Genomic DNA, 19,690 nt, shown 5'->3' on the forward strand with positions numbered 1-19,690 from the left:
TCTGTTCGCAAGCAAATCATGTTTACAATACGTTGATTCAAGCGTGGTGGCGTAGGACAAATAAGTTAAAACCACATAGAAACAAAAAACAGTGCAAAAATTTCAAAATAAAAATTGAACGTAACATTGCTATGTCTGTCAAATGATAACAGTAGATTTGGAGGGTGCAAATCGTAAATCTCATTTTGTCAAGGCAAAGAAAGAGGGCATGCTGAAAAGTAATGCCTCCGAAATTTTTACGTGAAAATTCTTATAGCTTTTTACATAAAACAAACTTTCTTAACATTCTACAACTTTATTCTCCACGTCTACATATTTATTTCTCAACATAGTCACCCTGGCGACGAACACATTTCTCCCAACGAAAGATCATTTTGTTGATACCGTATACCGTAGAATATTTGACTTTGCGGACGGAGCCACAACCTCACCCTTGTTTGTACCGCTTCAACACTATCAGAGTGAAGTCGTCGAAAGCGTTCGTAAGTTCTGGAAACAGATGAAAATCGGATGAAGCCAAGTTGGGACTGCAAGGACGATGATCGATGACAATGAACCCAAGACATCGGATTGCTGCAGATTCTGGCATTATCATGCTGAAGCAGAGGGTGTTCCATGTGTGAACGAACTCTTCGATTCCGCAACTCGCTTGCTGCATGATGTTTCTCACTCACAGACTTACTTATTTTACACACATTGTTGTTACACACTACAGTTTGGAGCATTCTAGCGGCAGACGGCTGCAAATATGTACACATGTAGAATAAAGATATAGAAGATTTGTTTTATATAAAAAGCTTTAAGGGTTTTCACGTAAAAAAAATCGGTGTCATTACTTTCCAGTACACTGTATTTTGTAAGTTATTGATGCATCTTATCGATGTATTAATTAATTTAATCTTTTAGATGAAAGTAGTCACCTGACTCGACGTATTTTGATTTCGTGTCCCGAGAAAGATACCACAGTTGTTTCAAAACGCCTTTTAATCAAAGGGTCGAAAAGTGAGTTGAGCAGGATTAGCACATGGATGCTATATTCTACAACATGTGTTACGTTACTCTGAAGGGGAGGTAGTTCTGACTTTCAGTAAATGTTAGTAGTGTTCCGTATAATTTTTGAAACGACTGCAAAAACCGACAACTTGAATACAGAATGTTAGCTGAAAGAGTAAAGAAGTAAAATGACAGGCATTAAAAGAGATGGGTAATTTCGGGCAGTTTTGTGTTGTAACCGAAAGTGTTTGTTACGTTACATCAGAACCAGTTTATATTACATCAAACTTTGGGTTATGATTAACAAAACGCGTTCTGGCTGATGCACTCAGTTACATGTGGGTCGTGTGTTTCAGTTCTCCATTACTTTTGTCAATCTAAGATCGATGGCAACAGAAACATATCACAACAGGCAGATTACTTGTACGTTTTGTAGTGCCTCACTGCTACTATAGACCAGTATCTCTCTCCAACTTTGCAAGCAAGAGCTCTCCTTCAGACCTCACTGGACATACGCCCCCTGGAGAATGGCTTAGCTACAGCACAGAAATGGTTCTCATAGTCAGAATTAATCTTTCATTCAGCAGCGAGTTCTGCAATTTGTTGAAACTTCCTGACAACTTAACTGTAACTGTCGGATCTAACTTTGAAAAGTAAAAGGCCAGTTTGAAACAGAGAGGCAGTTCGCGCGTCGTATCTAAATTAAACTAAACTCCTCCCGCACAGGTCACGAAGGCCCAAAGGTACCGACTGGCCGCCGTGTCATCCTCAGTCCACAGGCGTCACTGGATGCGGATATGGAGGGCATGTGGTTCGCTCTCCCGGCCGTATGTCAATTTACGAGACCGGAGCCGTTATTTCTCAATCAAGTAGCTCCTCAGTTTGCCGCACAAGCGCTGAGTGCATCCCGCTTGCCAACAACGCTCGGCACACCATATGGTCACCCATCCAAGTGCTAGCCCAGCCCGACAGCGCTTAACTCCGGTGATCTGACGGGAACCGGTGTTTCCACTGCGGTAAGGCTGTTGGCTCGTGTCGTATCTAAATGGCATCGTTTTGTAAGGGCAGAGCCCTTGATGTGGTCTAGTTCGTTAACGGTGTGAAGGATGGTAATCAATGGCGAACTGTATTGTGTAAAATGCTCATTAAACCTGTAACGTGTTCGAAACAACAGACCACTCTTCTGGTAACAAGAATGCACTTGTTATAGTTCCACCATTTTGATAATCATAATGTGGTACCTTTCCCTACACTGCAAGGTGCTATCTATGAATCATTTTTCATGTTTCGTCACGTCTTTGTAGTTGTTCTCACCAGTATACCTGTATCACAACACTTGATTAATTTAACGTCGCTCAAGCGACCCACGTAAACTCGTACGGCGTGTGGTTTTTATATTAGGTCACCGCTATTCACAGAGATATGTTTATAAAACTTCTCGCGCTCTTATCAGTGAATGAGGAATATGATTTTATGATAGTTATACATTTCTTATTGACATTGCACTTACAAATAATATTTTAAAAATAAAGAAATTCGACGAAATAAGCTTAACAAGGAGAACATATCGTTGGCTTTTTAATTTACCGCATCCTTGCTATAAATAATTAAAAGTGCTAGCTTCTAGGAATAAATATTCTTCTTTATAGCTTGTTTGGAGCAGTTTTCTTAATATTACAGGTGTCAAGCGTTCCTGCATGGTTCTTTCACTTGTTCCAGTTTATTCTGAGTGAATATTCAACCATTGTCTCTCCGATCAACTCTCTCCTTCCTCGCTTGACGTAAATGGCCTTTCCGCCATTCCTCTATTCAGATTTTTCCAGAAATTCTCACCGAAACTGAATTATAAATATATGGGAGTATCCCAGTAATTCTGGAAAGGTTATGGAGTGCTCGCAAGCGTTTTATATATTAGCTTGTGTTTCACATCTTTAGCGCGGTAGAATTTCTTACCAAGAAACGTTAGTTTGTTCTCGCACCGAGCCAGAAACACTTACCCCATACCGTTACACAGCCTCTGTCAACCTTCACTGTTTATCGGTATTTATTTTATAGCTCACTATTACTTTTGAGTCATCTAATGTTTTGATACACGGTGCTTTCAAGAAGTAATGCAATACAGGGTGAGTCAGCTAACGTTACCGCTGGATATATTTCGTAAACCACATCAAATACTGACGAATCGATTCCACAGACCGAACGTGAGGAGAGGGGCTAGCGTAACTGGTTAATACAAAACATACAAAAATGCACGGAAGTATGTTTTTTAACACAAACCTACGTTTTTTTAAATGGAACTCCGTTAGTTTTGTTAGCGCATCTGAATATATAAACAAATACGTAATCAGTGCCGTTTGTTGCATTGTAAAATGTTAATTACATCCGGAGATATTGTAAACTAAAGTTGACGCTTGAGTAGCACTCCTCCGCTGTTCGATCGTGTGTAACGGAGAGCACCGAATTACTAGGGATCCAAAGGGAACGGTGATGGACCTTAGGTACAGAAGAGACTGGAACAGCACATTACGTCCACATGCTAACACCTTTTTATTGGTCTTTTTCACTGACGCACGTGTACATTACCATGAGGGGTGAGGTACACGTACACACGTGGTTTCCGTTTTCAATTACGGAATGGAATAGAGTGTGTCCCGACATGTCAGGCCAATAGATGTTCAATGTGGTGGCCATCATTTGCTGCACACAATTGCAATCTCTGGCGCAATGAATGTTGTACACGCCGCAGTACATCTGGTGTAATATCGCCGCAGGCTGCCACAATACGTTGTTTCATGTCCTCTGGGGTCGTAGGCACATCACGGTACACATTCTCCTTTAACGTACCCCACAGAAAGAAGTCCAGAGGTGTAAGATCAGGAGAACGGGCTGGCCAATTTATGCGTCCTCCACGTCCTATGAAACGCCCGTCGAATATTCTGTCAAGGGTCAGCCTAGTGTTAATTGCGGAATGTGCAGGTGCACCATCATGCTGATACCACATACGTCGACGCGTTTCCAGTGGGACATTTTCGAGCAACGTTGGCAGATCATTCTGTAGAAACGCGATGTATGTTGCAGCTGTTTGGGCCCCTGCAATGAAGTGAGGAGCAATGAGGTGGTCGCCAATGATTCCGCACCATACATTTACAGTCCACAGTCGCTGTCGCTCTACCTGTCTGAGCCAGCGAGGATTGTCCACGGACCAGTAATGCATGTTCCGTAGATTCACTGCCCCGTGGTTTGTGAAACCCGCTTCATCGGTAAACAGGTAGAACTGCAACGCATTCTCTGTTAATGCCCATTGACAGAATTGCACTCGATGATTAAAACCATGTAATTGCTGATGTAGCGACACATGAAACGGGTGAAAGCGGTGACGATGCAGTATGCGCATGACACTCCTTTGACTCAGTCCACCGGCTCTCGCAATGTCCCGTGTACTCATGTGTGGATTCATGACAACAGCAGCTAACACACCAACTGCACCCGCTTCTCCTGTGACGGGCCTGTTACGGACCCGTTTGCGTGCTACGACCATACCTGTTGCATACAGTTGGCGGTAGATGTTTTGCAATGTGCGACACGTTGGATGCTCTCTGTCCGGGTACCGTTCTGCATACACCCTGCAGGCTTCAGCTGCATTTCGTCGACACTCGCCGAAAATGAGTATCATCTCCGCCTTTTCAGAGTTCGAATACACCATGGTCACAGTTCCTACAACACTACACTACCACAGACGTCTGGTAACACGGTGTACTACAGTTGGTCTGCGAGCGGAGACGAATGCAGAATAACAATAGCAGCAAGCGCTACATGCGGACACTGCGACAGCTAGACCAAACCACAACAGCGCACTACAGCCACACTCGTAAACACTGTCGTCATCGTAAACATGTCCCTGCAGATGCTGCTCGCCGACCGTGGCCCGTGTTTGTTACAACACGCAACTGAACGTCGAAGGTTTCAAGAGTCAACTTTAGGTTACAATATCTCCGGATGTAATTAACATTTTACAATGCAACAAACGGCACTGATTACGTATTTGTTTATATGTTCAGATGTGCTAACAAAACTAACGTGGTTCCATTTAAAAAAAACGTAGGTTTGTGTTAAAAAACATACTTCCGTGCATTTTTGTATGGTTTGTATTAAACAATTACACTAGCCCCTCTCCTCACGTTCGGTCTGTGGAATCGGATCGTCAGTAATTGATGTGGTTTACGAATTATATCCAGCGGTAACGTTAGGTGACTCATCCTGTATATGTTCTTTTGTCAGCCAGTTTTGGTCGAGAAAATGTAGAATTTTTTGTGGGAGATCGTAGAATATTCCCTCTTCAGCCCCTACAGTTTCATTATGTCCTGACAGGCGGGGGCGCTATACGGACGAATCCATCAAAATGGCGTCGTAACAGATGTGTGATCCAAGCAGAGAGCTGTCGGTGAATTTATTTTGGCGGAAAGCCAGAAATCGCATATATTCTTAGGTGCTAGCAGAATTTCTACGGAGACATGGCAGTGAACAAAAGCACGGTGAGTCGTTGGATGAGGCGGCTGCCATAACTGCAAAAAGGTCGCACAAACCTTTCCGATATCCTGCGTGCCGGCGGGCCTAAAGCTGTGTTGGAGCCTCTGGACACTCTCATTCGGTATGTTGGAAGGATCACAATCAAACAACCGGATGCACAACTGGTCGTCTCTGATGGTAGTGCTGACACACTCGTCCACCAGTTGGGATACTCCAACGTGTGCGCCCGCTTGGTTCCCCGTCGCCTAACAGAACACGGTAAAGAGCAACGAAGGACCAGCTGTGCGGAATTGCTTCCGCGTTACGAGGCTGACCGTGCCAATTTCTTGTCGAACATCGTCACAGGCGATAAAACTTGGGTTCATCATTTCGAACCGGGAACAAAATGGCGATCCATGAAGTGTCAGCACACTAACTCTTCTCCGGGAAAGTTATGGCGACGGTCTTCTGGGACTCTCAAGGGGTTATTCTGTTTGATGTCCTCCCTCATGGTGCAACGGTCAGCTCTGTAGTGTACTCTGTACGCTCATGAAACTGAAGAAACGACTTCACCTTATTCATCGTCACAAAAATGCAAACGACTTCTCCTTCGCCATGACAACGGAAGGCCTCACACAAGCCTGCGCGCTCTAGAGGAGATCACAAAACTTCATTGGATTCTTCTTCCTCATCCACACTACAGCCTGTATCTCGCAACTTCCGACTTTCATCTGTTTGTCTCAACAATGGACGCACTCTGCGGGAAGCAGCGAGACGTTGGCGCCGATGTCGACCAGTAGATCACTACCGTGCAGGCATACAGGTCCTCACAGTACGGTGGCGCAAGGCTTTCCTACTGAAGGGAGATTATGTCAAAAGTATGCGTTTGTAGCCAGAAGAGTGGGGAATATTATTGTGTACTAGCTATATCCAGTGAACTTCGTTCCGCCTCTGAAAAACTTTATATCTTATAGCTGACCCGGCAAACTTTGTTTTGCCATATAAATTATCTCTAGCCTATAAGAATAATGTATACGTGTAACACAATGTATACGTGTAACACAATAGCCGTTGTTGGCGGGAGCACGTGACACAAACGATAATAATGGCCGAACACTGTGTGCGGAGTAAGCATTATGAATAAGGCCAAGTGCACACGCATCGATTTTTATCGTACGTAAAAATATTGTACGATTAAACTCTTTTAGAGGAACAAAGGAGAACATAGGAACTTCTTCGTTCCACTAAAAGAATTTGATCGTACGATATATTTCCGTACGATAAAAATCGATGCCTGTGCGCTACGCCTAAATGTCAGTTTGGCGAATGAGGCGTGCTACGTAGTTAAACGTCTCGGTCTAGTTACGTCGATTCAAACAGGGATATTCGAGTCGTTGATTTGGTACATTTTCTTCAATTACCTATCTATCGAACAGAGAAAGACTATCACCGGTAGACACCTGGCGGGGATACCTGATCAAGTGATAATTGATCAGTTTTCGACTGGGGTTGAAAATTATTAAATTACTAAAATCGCTATTAAAAAATAGGGGTTGGTGGTAGAAGGGTGAAAGTTTAGGGTTAGGTGTATTTTGTAATGCCACACCATAAAAATAAAAATAAAAAGTTCTGTCCAAAAATAAGAAAAAATTTTTGGGGCGAGCCACTCTTATCACTTAGGGGTATTAAAAATAGATTCTCAGACCTACCGAATATACATGTAAAATTTCTTCAGAATCGATCAAGCCGTTTCGGAGGAGTATGGCAGCTAACACTGTGACACGAGAGTTTTATATACAGGGTGTTACAAAAAGGTACGGCCAAACTTTCAGGAAACATTCCTCACACACAAATAAAGAAAAGATGTGTATGTGGACATGTGTCCGGAAACGCTTAATTTCCATGTTAGAGCTCATTTTAGTTTCGTCAGTATGTACTGTACTTCCCCGATTCACCGCCATGATTTCATACGGGATACTCTACTTGTGCTGCTAGAACATGTGCCTTTACAAGTACGACACAACATGTGGTTCATGCACGATGGAGCTCCTGCACATTTCAGTCGAAGTGTTCGTACGCTTCTCAGCAACAGATTCGGTGATCGATGGATTGGTAGAGGCGGACCAATTCCATGGCCTCCACGCTCTCCTGACCTCAACCCTCTTGACTTTCATTTATGGGGGCATCTGTAAGCTCTTGTCTACGCAACCCCGGTACCAAATGTAGAGACTCTTCGTGCTCGTATTGTGGACGGCTGTGATACAATACGCCATTCTCCAGGGCGTCAGGGATTCCATGCGACGGAGGGTGGGTGCATGTATCCTCGCTAACAGAGGACATTTTGAACATTTCCTGTAACAAAGTGTTTGAAGTCACGCTGGTACGTTCTGTTGCTGTGTGTTTCCATTCCATGAGTAATGTGATTTGAAAAGAAGTAATAAAATGAGCTCTAACATGGAAAGTAAGCGTTTCCGGACACATGTCCACATAACATATTTTCTTTCTTTGTGTGTGAGGAATGTTTCCTGAAAGTTTGTCCGTACCTTTTTGTAACACGCTGTATAAGGATATAAGGATTGGAATCCTAAGTTAAACCAACCTACGTTCCGGAAAAAAAGTGTTGCATTACTTATTGAGTGCCAGTCGTAATAAATTTACTCGTCCACAAGTACAACTTAAGGTGCATACTAACATTTTTCAGTGCATGAGTTTATAACAACACTAGCGAAACAGACAGTGCTTCTCAATTGCTTAGTATGTGTGGGAATTCCACATATGTTGTAACCTCCTTTTCTCCCATCTCTTGTCCATCTCCTCCGTCCTGTCTAGCACACTGGACTCGCATTCGGGAGGACGACGGTTCAATCCCGCGTCCGGCCATGCTGATTTAGGTTTTCCGTGATTTCCCTAAATCGCTTCAGCCAAATGCCGGGATGGTTCCCTTGAAAGGGCATGGCCGACTTCCTTCCCTAATCCGATGAGACCGTTGACCTCACTGTCTGGTCTCCTTCTCTGAACACCCCCCCACCCCCCCCCCACCCCAATCCTGTCTTTTTCTCCATCTCCTCCTCAACCCCCTTTCCTTGTGCATAACGCCCGTCTTCTCTTTACCGCTTTCTCTGACATGCTGCCATGCTTATTGTAGTTGCTAATGAAATCTGAAGTCATTTAGAGTGAATTAGTAAATCTTTTGGAATCATTGGCATACGGGTTGTGAGAGAGACCTCTCCAGCTGCTGGATCTTTGAGGACAGTGGCTTCTACGACAGTATTTCGTATAGTTTTAATCACGAATAGGTTGGAATACAAAGTTTCAGCCGATTCGGATTTCGTAGTAGCATTCTCATCGTAAGGCAATAAGCCCTAAACGCAACTTTTCTGTGTTCTGTTAAAGCAGAGTGCCAGACATATGGCCGAGCGGTTCTAGGCGCTACAGTTTGGAACCGCGAGACCGCTACGGTCGCAGGTTCGAATCCTGCCTCGAGCATGGATGTGTGTGCTGTCCTTAGGTTAGTTAGGTTTAAGTAGTTCTAAGTTTTAGGGGACTGATGACCTCAGAAATTAAGTCCCATAGTGCTCAGAGCCATTTTTTGCGAGAAATAAAGCAAAACAATACAATTTTGTGCACAAAATTTTTGTTCAGTGTTATATACAAAGAGAAAAACATGTATATTCGAAAAACAATCTGTCCAAATGTTTAAATTCTCTGCTCATATAGTTAAAATTGACTGCCAGAAAGAAAATCAAACCGCATCTTTTCAAAGTACAGCGCTGCATTACCCTTCTCGCAATTCGTTGTAAATGAAGCCCTGTACATTGCCGTTTAAAAACTTATGTAGCCTGCATCTCTCTAAACGTTTATTAGACGTTAGCCTAAAAATTTGAAGTAAATCAGTCAAGAACTTTGCGAGATTTTTATTAATGATGTAGCCTGTATCCGTCTGAACGTTTGTGGGAGTAAAAATTTGAGGTAAATCAGGATGGGCACAGATATTTTTATACGTCGTACCTTAATTCGTACACACATCAGTGTGTTGCATGTTTTTCCTGTGTTTCGAACAGTATTTCCACAAGCACATCACATAATTTACTACCTGATATCTTCTGCAGGATCGTAACTGCACAAAGTGGACTACACCTGTCAGCATAGACTCGCCGTATGGCAGTCATGAGTCCATACTTCACCAACTTACCTGGCCGCCAGGAGAAAATAAACATTGCCATGTATTGGGAGGTACTACCTAATCTAAAAACGCACACCTTGTAATAGGTATAACTATAATTACCAGTCTGCAGATTATGGAAATATTGTAGTAATGTTGTTCATGTCATTGTCCTCAGTCACCACTAGAATTGTTAAATATTTTCACTTACATCATTTAAACACTATATATATATATATATATATATATATATATATATATATATATATATATATATATATATATATACTATGTGATCAAAACTATCCGACAGCCCAAAAACATCCGTTTTTCACATTAGGTACATTGTCCTGCCACCTATATACAGGGTGGTCCATTGATCGTGACCGGGCCAAATATCTCACGAAATAATCGTCAAACGAAAGAAACTACAAAGAACGAAACTTGTCTAGCTTGAAGGAGGAAACCAGATGGCGCTGTGGTTGGCCCGCTAGATGGCGCTGCCATATGTCAAACAGATATCAACTACATTTTTTTAAATAGGAAGCCCCATTTTTATTACATATTCGTGTAGTACGTAAAGAAAGATGAGTGTTTTAGTTGGACCACTTTTTTCGCTTTGTGATAGATGGCGCTGTAATAGTCACAAGCATATGGCTCACAATTTTAGACGAACTGTTGGTAACAGGTAGGTTTCTTCAATTAAAATACAGAACGTAGGTACGTTTGAACATTTTATTTCGGTTATTCCATTGTGATACACGTACCTTTGTCAATTTATCATTTCTGAGAACGCATGCTGTTACAGCGTGATTACCTGTAAGTACCACACTAATGCAATAAATGCTAAAAATGATGTCGGTAAACATCGATGCATTTGGCAATACGTGTAAGTGTAACGACTTTCCTCTCAAGAGCGAGTAGTTCGCCTTCCGTAATGTTCGCAAATGCATTGACAATGCGCTGACGCATGTTGTCAGGCGTTGTCGGTGGATCACGATAGCAAATATCCTTCAACTTTCCCCACAGAAAGAAATCCGGGGACGTCAGATCCGGTGAACGTGCGGGCCATGGTATTGTGCTTAGACGATCAATCCACCTGTCATGAAATACGCTGTTGGTGAATGACGCTTTGTCGCTAAATAGAACGCGTGCAAAAAATCTGTCATCGTCCCGTAATTTCTCTTGTGCCCAATGGCAGAACTGAACACGACGTTCAAAGTCGTCGCCATGCAATTCTTGGTGCATAGAAATATGCTACGGGTGCAGTGGATGTTGATGTAGCATTCTAAACACCGACGTTTTTGAGATTTACTATTCCCGCGCAATTTGTGTGCTACTGATGTGCGGATAGCCGCGCCAGCAGCTAAAACACCTACTTGGACATCATCATTTGTTGCAGGTCGTGGTTGACGTTTTACATGTGGCTGAACACTTCCTGTTTCCTTAAATAAAGTAACTATCCGGCGAACGGTCCGGACACTTGGATGATGTCGTCCAGGATACCGAGCAGTATACATAGCACACGGACGTTGGGCATTTTGATCACAATAGCCATACCTCAGCACGATATCGACCTTTTCCGCAATTGGTAAACGGTCCATTTTAGTATGGGTAATATATCACGAAGCAAATACCGTCCGCACTGGCGGTATGTTACGTTATACCACGTACTTATACGTTTGTGACTATCGCAGCGCCATCTATCACAAAGGGAAAAAAGTAGTCCAACTAAAACTTTCATATTTCTTTACGTACTACACGATTATTTAGTAAAACATGAGGGTTCCTATTTAAAAAAAACGCAGTTGATATCCGTTTCACCTATGGCAGCGCCATCTAGCGGGCCAACCATAGCGCCATCTGGTTTCCTCCTTCTAGCTAGACGAGTTTCGTTCTTTGTAGTTTTTTCGTTTGACGCTTATTTCTTGAGGTATTTGGCCCGGTCACGATCAATGGACCACCCTGTATATACGAGGGTTGAAACTTTAATACTGGCAACTAATTATTTACACCTCGTACAAAATAGATACGTGTTTCAAAGTTTTACTGACCTTTAAGGTTGACACCAGCATTGTGTATAACCCGTTGAAAGCGATGTGGCAGCCGTAGGATACTCTTAGCCCTGCCAGTTGTGTTGACAGTTCGAGCAGCACGGTCTATTGTCCGATGAATTTGTAGCCGTTCTGAAGCGAATGCCGTGAAATGTTTCCTTCAGTTTAGAAATCGAGGTGAACTTACGAGGGCTTAAGTCAGGTGAGTGCAGTAGGTGGCATAGCATCTAGCAGCCCCATCAGTCAAACAAATCAGTAACAGCTTGCTCTATACGTGCTTGGGCATCGCCCTGCAAAATGAAGGTCAGGTCCTGGAGAAAGTATCGTCACTTCTGTCTCTATGCGGTACATGTTTGGAACACAACCTACGACCAGCTCAAACTGTCAACACAACCGGCACTGGTAAAAGTATCCTAGGACTTCCACATCGCTGGCAACGGGTTATACACAATGCTGGTGACTACTTTGAACCTCAAGAAAACTTTGAAACCCGTATCTATTTTGTACGAGCTGTAAATAAATAGTTGCCACTATTAAAGTTCCAACCCTCGTATATGTATGTGATCAAAAGTATCCCACACCCTCACACACCCTCACACATTGTGCTGCCACCTACTGCCAGGTACTCCATATCAATTACCTAAGTAGTTATTAGACATTGTGAGAGAGCAGAAGGGGGCGCTCCGTTTAACCCACGGACTTCGAAAGTGGTCAGGTGATTGGGTATCACTTGTGTGATACGTCTGTATGCGAGATTTCCACACTCCTAAACATCCCTAGGTCCACTGTTTCCGATGGGATAGTGAAGTGGAAACGTGAAGGGAACCGTACAGCACAAAAGAGTACATGCCGACGTCGTATGTTGAATGACAGTCACCGCCGACAGTTGAAGAGGGTTGCAATGTGTAATAGGCTGACATATCTATCCAGACCATCAGACAGGAATTCCAGACTGCGTCAAGGTTCCACTGCAATTACTATGACGGTTAGATGGAAGGTGAGAAAACTTGGATTTCGTGGTCTAGCGGCTGCTCATAAGCCACACATCACGCCGGTAAATGCCAAACGAAACCTCGCTTGATGTAAGGAGCGTAAACATTGGACCATTGAACAGTGATAAAACGTTGTGTGGCGTGACGAATCACGGTACACAATGTGGTGATCCGATGGCAGGTGTGGGTATGGTGAACGCCCGGCGAACGTCATCTTCAGCGTTTGTAGAGCCAACAGTAAAATTCGGAGACGGTGTTGTTATGGTGCGGTTGTGTTTTCATAGAGGGGGCTTGCAGCTCTTCTTGTTTTGGGTGGCACTATCACAGCACAGGCCTACGTTGATGTTTTAAGCACCTTCTTTCTTCCCACTGTTGAAGAGCAATTCGAGGATGGCAATTGCATCTTTCGACGCGATCAAGCCCGTGTTCATAATGCACGGCCTGTGGCGGAGTGGTTACACGACAATAACATCCAGTAATGGACTGGCCTGCTCAGAGTCCGGACCTGAATCCTATAGAACACTTTTGGGATGTTTTGGAACGCGGACTTCGTGCCAGGCCTCACCGACCGACATCGATACCTCTCCGCAGTGCAGCACTCCGTGAATAATGGGCTGTCATTCCCCAAGAAACTTTCCAGCACCTGACTGAACGTATACCTGCGAGATTAGTAGCTATCATCAAGGCAAAGTGTGGGCAAACACCATATTGGAATCCAGCATTACCGATGGAGGGCGAGACTAACTTTTAGTTTCAGTCAAGTGTCAGGATACTTTTAATATAGTCTAAGTCTCTCTGAACGGTTATTAGAGCATCGTTTAAAACCTGAAGTAAATCTATGAAGAAATTTTCGAGATTCCTGGTAACAACTTTAAACAACGGCCTGCCTTTTTACAGGTTGGTCAGAAACAGTATGATAATTTATAAGGATGTTGAAGACTAGATTGTGTAGAGAAATAATTATTAAGAAAAAAATGGTTACCTTGCACAGTTTCCGACTTAATTAGCATTGAAGTTGGCCAATCAGGTCGTTGTGCACGCAGATTGAAGCAGCGTGCTAAAGACAGTGACGTCAAACCTGTCAAACAAGCATTGTTTTTGCTGACCTGGCTTCAATTTATCACTTCCGAAATGGCACATTTTAAATGTTTATGAGCATTTGACCTAGTGGTAACTCAGACTAACAGATGTCTGTGCATTACCGCATATTAGCGCGTACAAGTGCTCGAACTGGTGCGCGCGACAACCTGACTGGCTAGCATCAATCGAATTCACTTCTTAGCAATAAATTACTTAATAGTTCAATATACCCAGCAACACCGTACAAGCTTTCCAGACTGTTTCTGAACACCCTGAACAGTAGTGTAGACAGGGCATTTTTCATGTTACTTGCAACTCCCAGATTTAATTCCGATGAGTTGTTTGTAGCCGCAGCACAACCAGAATTACACATATTCTCAGGACATCTCGTTTATTGACTTCGTCGACTCACAACCAACCCCATACCTTCTAACCTAACCTAGATCTCGGGTTACTTTACAGAACAATAGGGAACCTCAGAAGAGCAAATTTCTGTTTGATATATTATGAGTTTTTATGTTTATGTACATGTGGCACTATGGCAGGACCGTTATTTTAAAGCGTTGAAGAATATGGAACATTTTCCTCTCTTATGTTTGCTACAACAGCGGTTACGTATTAAAATGAAATATGTACATTTGTGTACAGCCACAAAAGGTGACACCGGCCGCGGTGGCAGTGCGGTTCTAGGCACTTCAGTCCGGAACCACGTGACTGCTACGGTCGCAGGTTCGAATCCTGCCTCGGGATGGATGTGTGTGATGTCCTTAGGTTACTTAGGTTTAAGTAGTTCTAACTTCTAGGGGACTGATGACCTCAGATGTTGAGTCCCATTGTGCTCAGAGCCATTTGAGCCATTTTTGAACAAAAGGTACGGTGTTGAGACGCCCGCTAACAGAACAGGTAATAGGATTGTTGAAAGGGCCAATGGTTGAAGTCAGCTGCTGCTTCTAATTGTCATTTATTGTAATTTAGCAACTCTTTCACGGCTGAAGGCCTCGAACAAGAAATCTTAACATGATAAAAATCCAATGAAGATAGCAATAAAATAATTTAAGGAACAACATATGCAAGGTGCAATACCAATGACTGAGGGCCACAATCAAACTTCAAAATTTCAAAATATATTACCATAATCTTTAAAGGCAGAAGGCCGCAGTGTTTAAGCTTGAAAGACAAATTCAAAAATTAATTTTGCAAAATTTTAAGAAACTAACAATAACCATAAGCCTACAATTTAAAATAGCTGACAACAGGTAATTAAACACCGGTGGCACTCAGAAGGCCTCCAGGGAGGTCGGTCTGCCCTCGTTCACTTAGGTGAGACAGATGGTGAGCCCAGCTGTACTTGATCCGTCGGAAGCCAACCAGGGGGCAGCCACGGACCGACCGACACAACAACTTGCTTCCCTTCAATCAGTTCATGAGAACCCCAACCGGCACTGTTACAAATGTGATAATCGACAATGGAGTATGTATTAGCTGTCAAAATTACACACCATGTTGGACAGCGACAACAGGTGAGGAAAGGACGCTGTCTGAAATTACGTTAGTGGTCAGGGCAGGTAACTGGAACACTAACGGCCACTAGGCAGAAAATTCCGCTGGTACACTCAAATTGTAATCGACAAAAATAGTTAATTGCACCGCATGGCGGCTAAATCTCAGCAGTAGAACCACTGACCGGAAAACCTCCCGAACAGCGAACCACCGAAGCGAACCACACAACATGAATAGACGTGGCTTGGGTAGTTGAAACCACTACTCAACTTTGACGTCCTGAGTCGGCGAACCACGAAGCTCGTAGCGATCGGCCCCAGCCGACTGCACCACGTGGAGAATTTCCCGCGTCCGCAACAACCGACCGACTCCTCTCAGAATGCCGACAACATGAAGACAAATCGGGAGTCGATGCACACACACGCATCCGACTCATGAACGATCGGCGAGCCAAAACGCGTCGTCCAACAGGACGACCGACCGACGGTCCACCAAGACCGTGGCCCGGCTCAAGTGATGCGTGGCGACAATGGTCGGGCGAGCCATGTCGATGCAGACCTCACTGCTCCAACCCGACTGCACTAGTGCCACATTGCCACTCCCCGACTGGCAGGTGCGGACTGCGCTCCAGACGCGTTCCAGCTCACTGGCAGACCCGAACTCCCCACCCGAACTCTCTTACGACAGACAACGACCGGGAAGTAGCAGCAGTCGAGCAAAGATACTACGAGAGGGGATATATCGCTACGCGCTGCTAACGCCGCTCACGGTCAGGCAAAGCAGCAACTCAGTGACAGTAGTAATTAAAATTAGCGTAGTGAGGTGGAAGTACGTTAAAAACAGGGTGTAAAATACATGATGGCGGGAACAGAAGCCACGTACGGCTCAAGTGTATATTTACGAGTGTAGTAGCACGCACTTCCAAATAATACACAGGCGAATTCAGCTGATCGTGGTATAAATGACAGTGCTTGTAAAACAGACAGCATTGAAAATGAAATTACCTTTCAGTACTTTACAGATCAGACTTTCACCTCAACAAACATTACAAAAAACAATATAGGCACAATAGAGATTTTTCCAAAGCTGATTTCCATCCCTGTTTCTGCATTTATGATGTCAGACTCCACTACATCATTACACCACGCGACACATCTGACGCTTAGTATTGGGAGGCTTAATCCTCCCTTAGGTTCCCATGTAAAACATTCAAATACCCGATGCCTTATTAAGGGCATGTACCATTAAATGATTTTAAAAGCACTATACGAAGATCAAAATGCACATATTTTTAGATGGTCAGACTTGCAACTGTTTTGATGCTGTTCACCCTCTTTTCCTATCTTAAGCTAATCTTTCCATCTCTACATAACTCATACATCCAACATACTCTATATTGTATTTTACATATTCTAGTCCTTATGTGTCTTATTGTTTTTCCCCTTAGTGCTTCAACCAAAGCCCAGTTAACTGTTCCAGCTTGTTATGACATATGTCTTACTAACCTGTCCCTCCTTCCGTAAGGATTTTCCGTAGACATTTTCCTTCACAAATTTTTCCTAGCGCTTCTTCATTCGCGTCTTACATCTCTGTTTAATTTTTAACTTTGAATTAAATAAATTTGACTATTTTTTGGAACTGTTACTGCTGTAATCATAAGAAAAACTAGAGAATAGACGTGCCTGGTTAAGCGACTCGAGACCGATCTGAGTGTTCTGTCCTTCGCGTGTGCTGCAGGTGGAGCAGACTGAGCGCTCCCGCGCGCAGGGACTGGCCAGCGTAGTTCCGCCTCTGGCCGCCACCGCCGACGCCGTCGCTGCCGTCGCCAAGCTCTTCCATTGGAAGTCTGCCACCATACTCACCGTCGGTAAGTCTCACCTCAAGTTCAGTCGCAGCCTACACAGCAGCACCTACACAGCCTCTGGTCTCTGCAGTAGGAGCTCACTGAACCAGGAGGTAGCACTCCGTCTTCAAGCCACGAGTGGCCTACCGGGACCATCCGACCGCTGCGTCATCCTCAGAGGAAGATGTGGATAGGATGGGCGTGGGGTCAGCACACAGCTCTCCCGGCCGTTATGATGGTATTCTTGAGCGAAGCCGCCACTATTCGGTCGAGTAACTCCTCAATTGGCATCACGAGGCTGAGTGCAAGCCGAAAAATGGCAACAGCGCATGGTGGCTGGATGGTCACCCATCCAAGTGCCGGTCACGCCCAACAGTGCTTAACTTCGGTGATCTCACGGGAACCGGCGTATCCACCGCGGCAAGACCGTTGCCCTGAACCAGGAGGTGGACATTTGGAAAACACAAGGGAATCCGGATGTAAGTCCCGGTGTGGCAGGAATTTTCGTTGGCCACGACGCATTCATTGCATTTAGGATTATCCATTTCTTACCCGTTTTTGCTGACATCATTTAGTGTCACTACATCTTCATAGCTTCCATAACGATCATTCATTCATTTCATTTCAGCGAATCAAGTTCATTTATTTGCGCCTTCAAGATGAAACTATGTAGAGTGTGTCTTGGTTGACTGGGTGAATACCTGTAGTTATGTCTGGAGTCTCCGCCGCCTCTCCTTTTAAGAGCCTGATTTAATTGTACCAACTATCATTGTTCCCCAGAAGCTTACTCACTTGATGATGGACTTACTGTAGGACAAGTCAAATCAACAAAAGTTCACACAAACATTAACGTCTTCAGTACAAATACCCGTTCCTAGAGAGAGCGCAAAATGAAGTAAAATGAATCAATACAACAAAGACGCTTGCTATGGGTCAAGAATGCGGTTACAGTAACAAGGGTTGGACAATAGAGCTTACGACGCTACATGTCGTTTTACATCGCCGGTATCTCGCGGTGAAAATATAACAGTCAGCAGAGACGCAACCGTCGTAGTTGCAGCGTGCTTCGTAATTGTAAACATCACGAGCAATCCACGGATAGTTAAGACAAGGCTGATGCCAAGATAATGGAAGACAACACTTGCCACAAAATGGCGGTAACTGCTGCACGATGAACCTCTAGTAACTGCAGCGAAATGGGGCGGAAAGCTGCTCACCGGTCTCGATCGACGAACTACAGTGCTATCCTTGTAGCCTAGCTAAGAGAAGGTGGGGTTGTAACAGTTCCTGTTGTTCTGGCCGACTGGAGCAGCCGACTCCTTACCTTCAAGTTGGGTGGCCCGAACTGGCACAGATTCCCAGAAAGCAGGAGACGATACTAAATAACGGTAGGAGAACCAAGCTAAATTTCCTTATGTTGAGGGTTTTCTGTATTAAATAAAATAGTAATACCGAATGAAAGTACAATGAAATCCAGACTTTTAGCTGCTTACAGGAGTTGATAATATCAACGGGGACAATTAAAAGTTTGTGCCCTGACCGGGACTCGAACCCAGGATCTCCTGTTTGCATGGCAGACACTCTGTCTGTCTCAGCCACCGGGTGTACAGAGGATAGTGCGACTGCAGGGACTTATCTCTGGCATGCTCCCCGTGAGACCCACATCTCTTACTGTCCACGCACTACATTTGTAGTGCCCCTGCCCACTATACTCATGAATCGCGGCAGTCAATCTACCGATTCCCGTAAGAGTTCGGGCAATGTGAGTGCATCCGCAGTGAAGAAGATCATTGGCCGGTAAGCCTTATCTATATGAAGAACAGATAGTGTGTGGACGTAAGTTGGAGATGTGGGTCGCACGGGGAGCGTGCCAGAGTTAAGTCCCTGCAGTCGCGCTATCCTATGTGTCCTTGGTGGCTCAGACAGTCAGCCTTCAGCGGCGCAGCGGTTCGGACGTTGTTTACGTTCCTGCCTCACGTCTGCGCGAGAGGTGTTTACGTTAAGTGTATAGCGGTGTGCCGGGGTAAAACATAGAACGAATCATGGCCTTGTCGTTCCGCAAACGGACACTAAAATTTAGTTTTGTTAACGAATATGCTCGACCGAAGGCTTACGAGATCGAACGTTATTCACGGGACGAGGTAAAAATCGAACCTGACGTTCTAGTTGGAATGCACTTACCTATAGTCAGCAGCGTGGTCTATGTCAAGCTCATCAATGAAGCGGCATGTGACGTACTACTACTTCGACACCGACAAGGACTTCGTTTCTGTCATTCGGACTGGAATGTTGGTGGTGGTGGTTGTTGGGATGTTTAAGGGGGACTAAACAGCTAAGGTCATCAGTCCCCCATGGAATGTTGGAGCGGCATGGGACTACGAACGATCCGCGTCTTTGAGCTTCCATTCGAAGTGCCAGAAGAATTGGTGACAGACGCCCTGCATCCTTACGGAACGGTCCTATCCCATGAGGCTGAAAAATGGGCGTGTTTCAAAACGTATCCTGTCCTGAATGGAGTTCTGTCATACTTGTGCATCGCTGGTTGTAGGGCGATTGTCAT

At 44.3% G+C, this 19,690-nt stretch overlaps 1 pseudogene; it reads right to left on the reverse strand.

The window, feature by feature from the left end:
- Positions 1 to 1,905: 1,905 nt before the first annotated feature.
- LOC124778076 lies at positions 1,906 to 2,023 on the reverse strand (annotated as a pseudogene).
- Positions 2,024 to 19,690: the final 17,667 nt, after the last annotated feature.

The sequence above is a fragment of the Schistocerca piceifrons genome, chromosome 2 (assembly GCF_021461385.2).
Source record: "Schistocerca piceifrons isolate TAMUIC-IGC-003096 chromosome 2, iqSchPice1.1, whole genome shotgun sequence".
NCBI lineage: Eukaryota > Metazoa > Arthropoda > Insecta > Orthoptera > Acrididae > Schistocerca > Schistocerca piceifrons.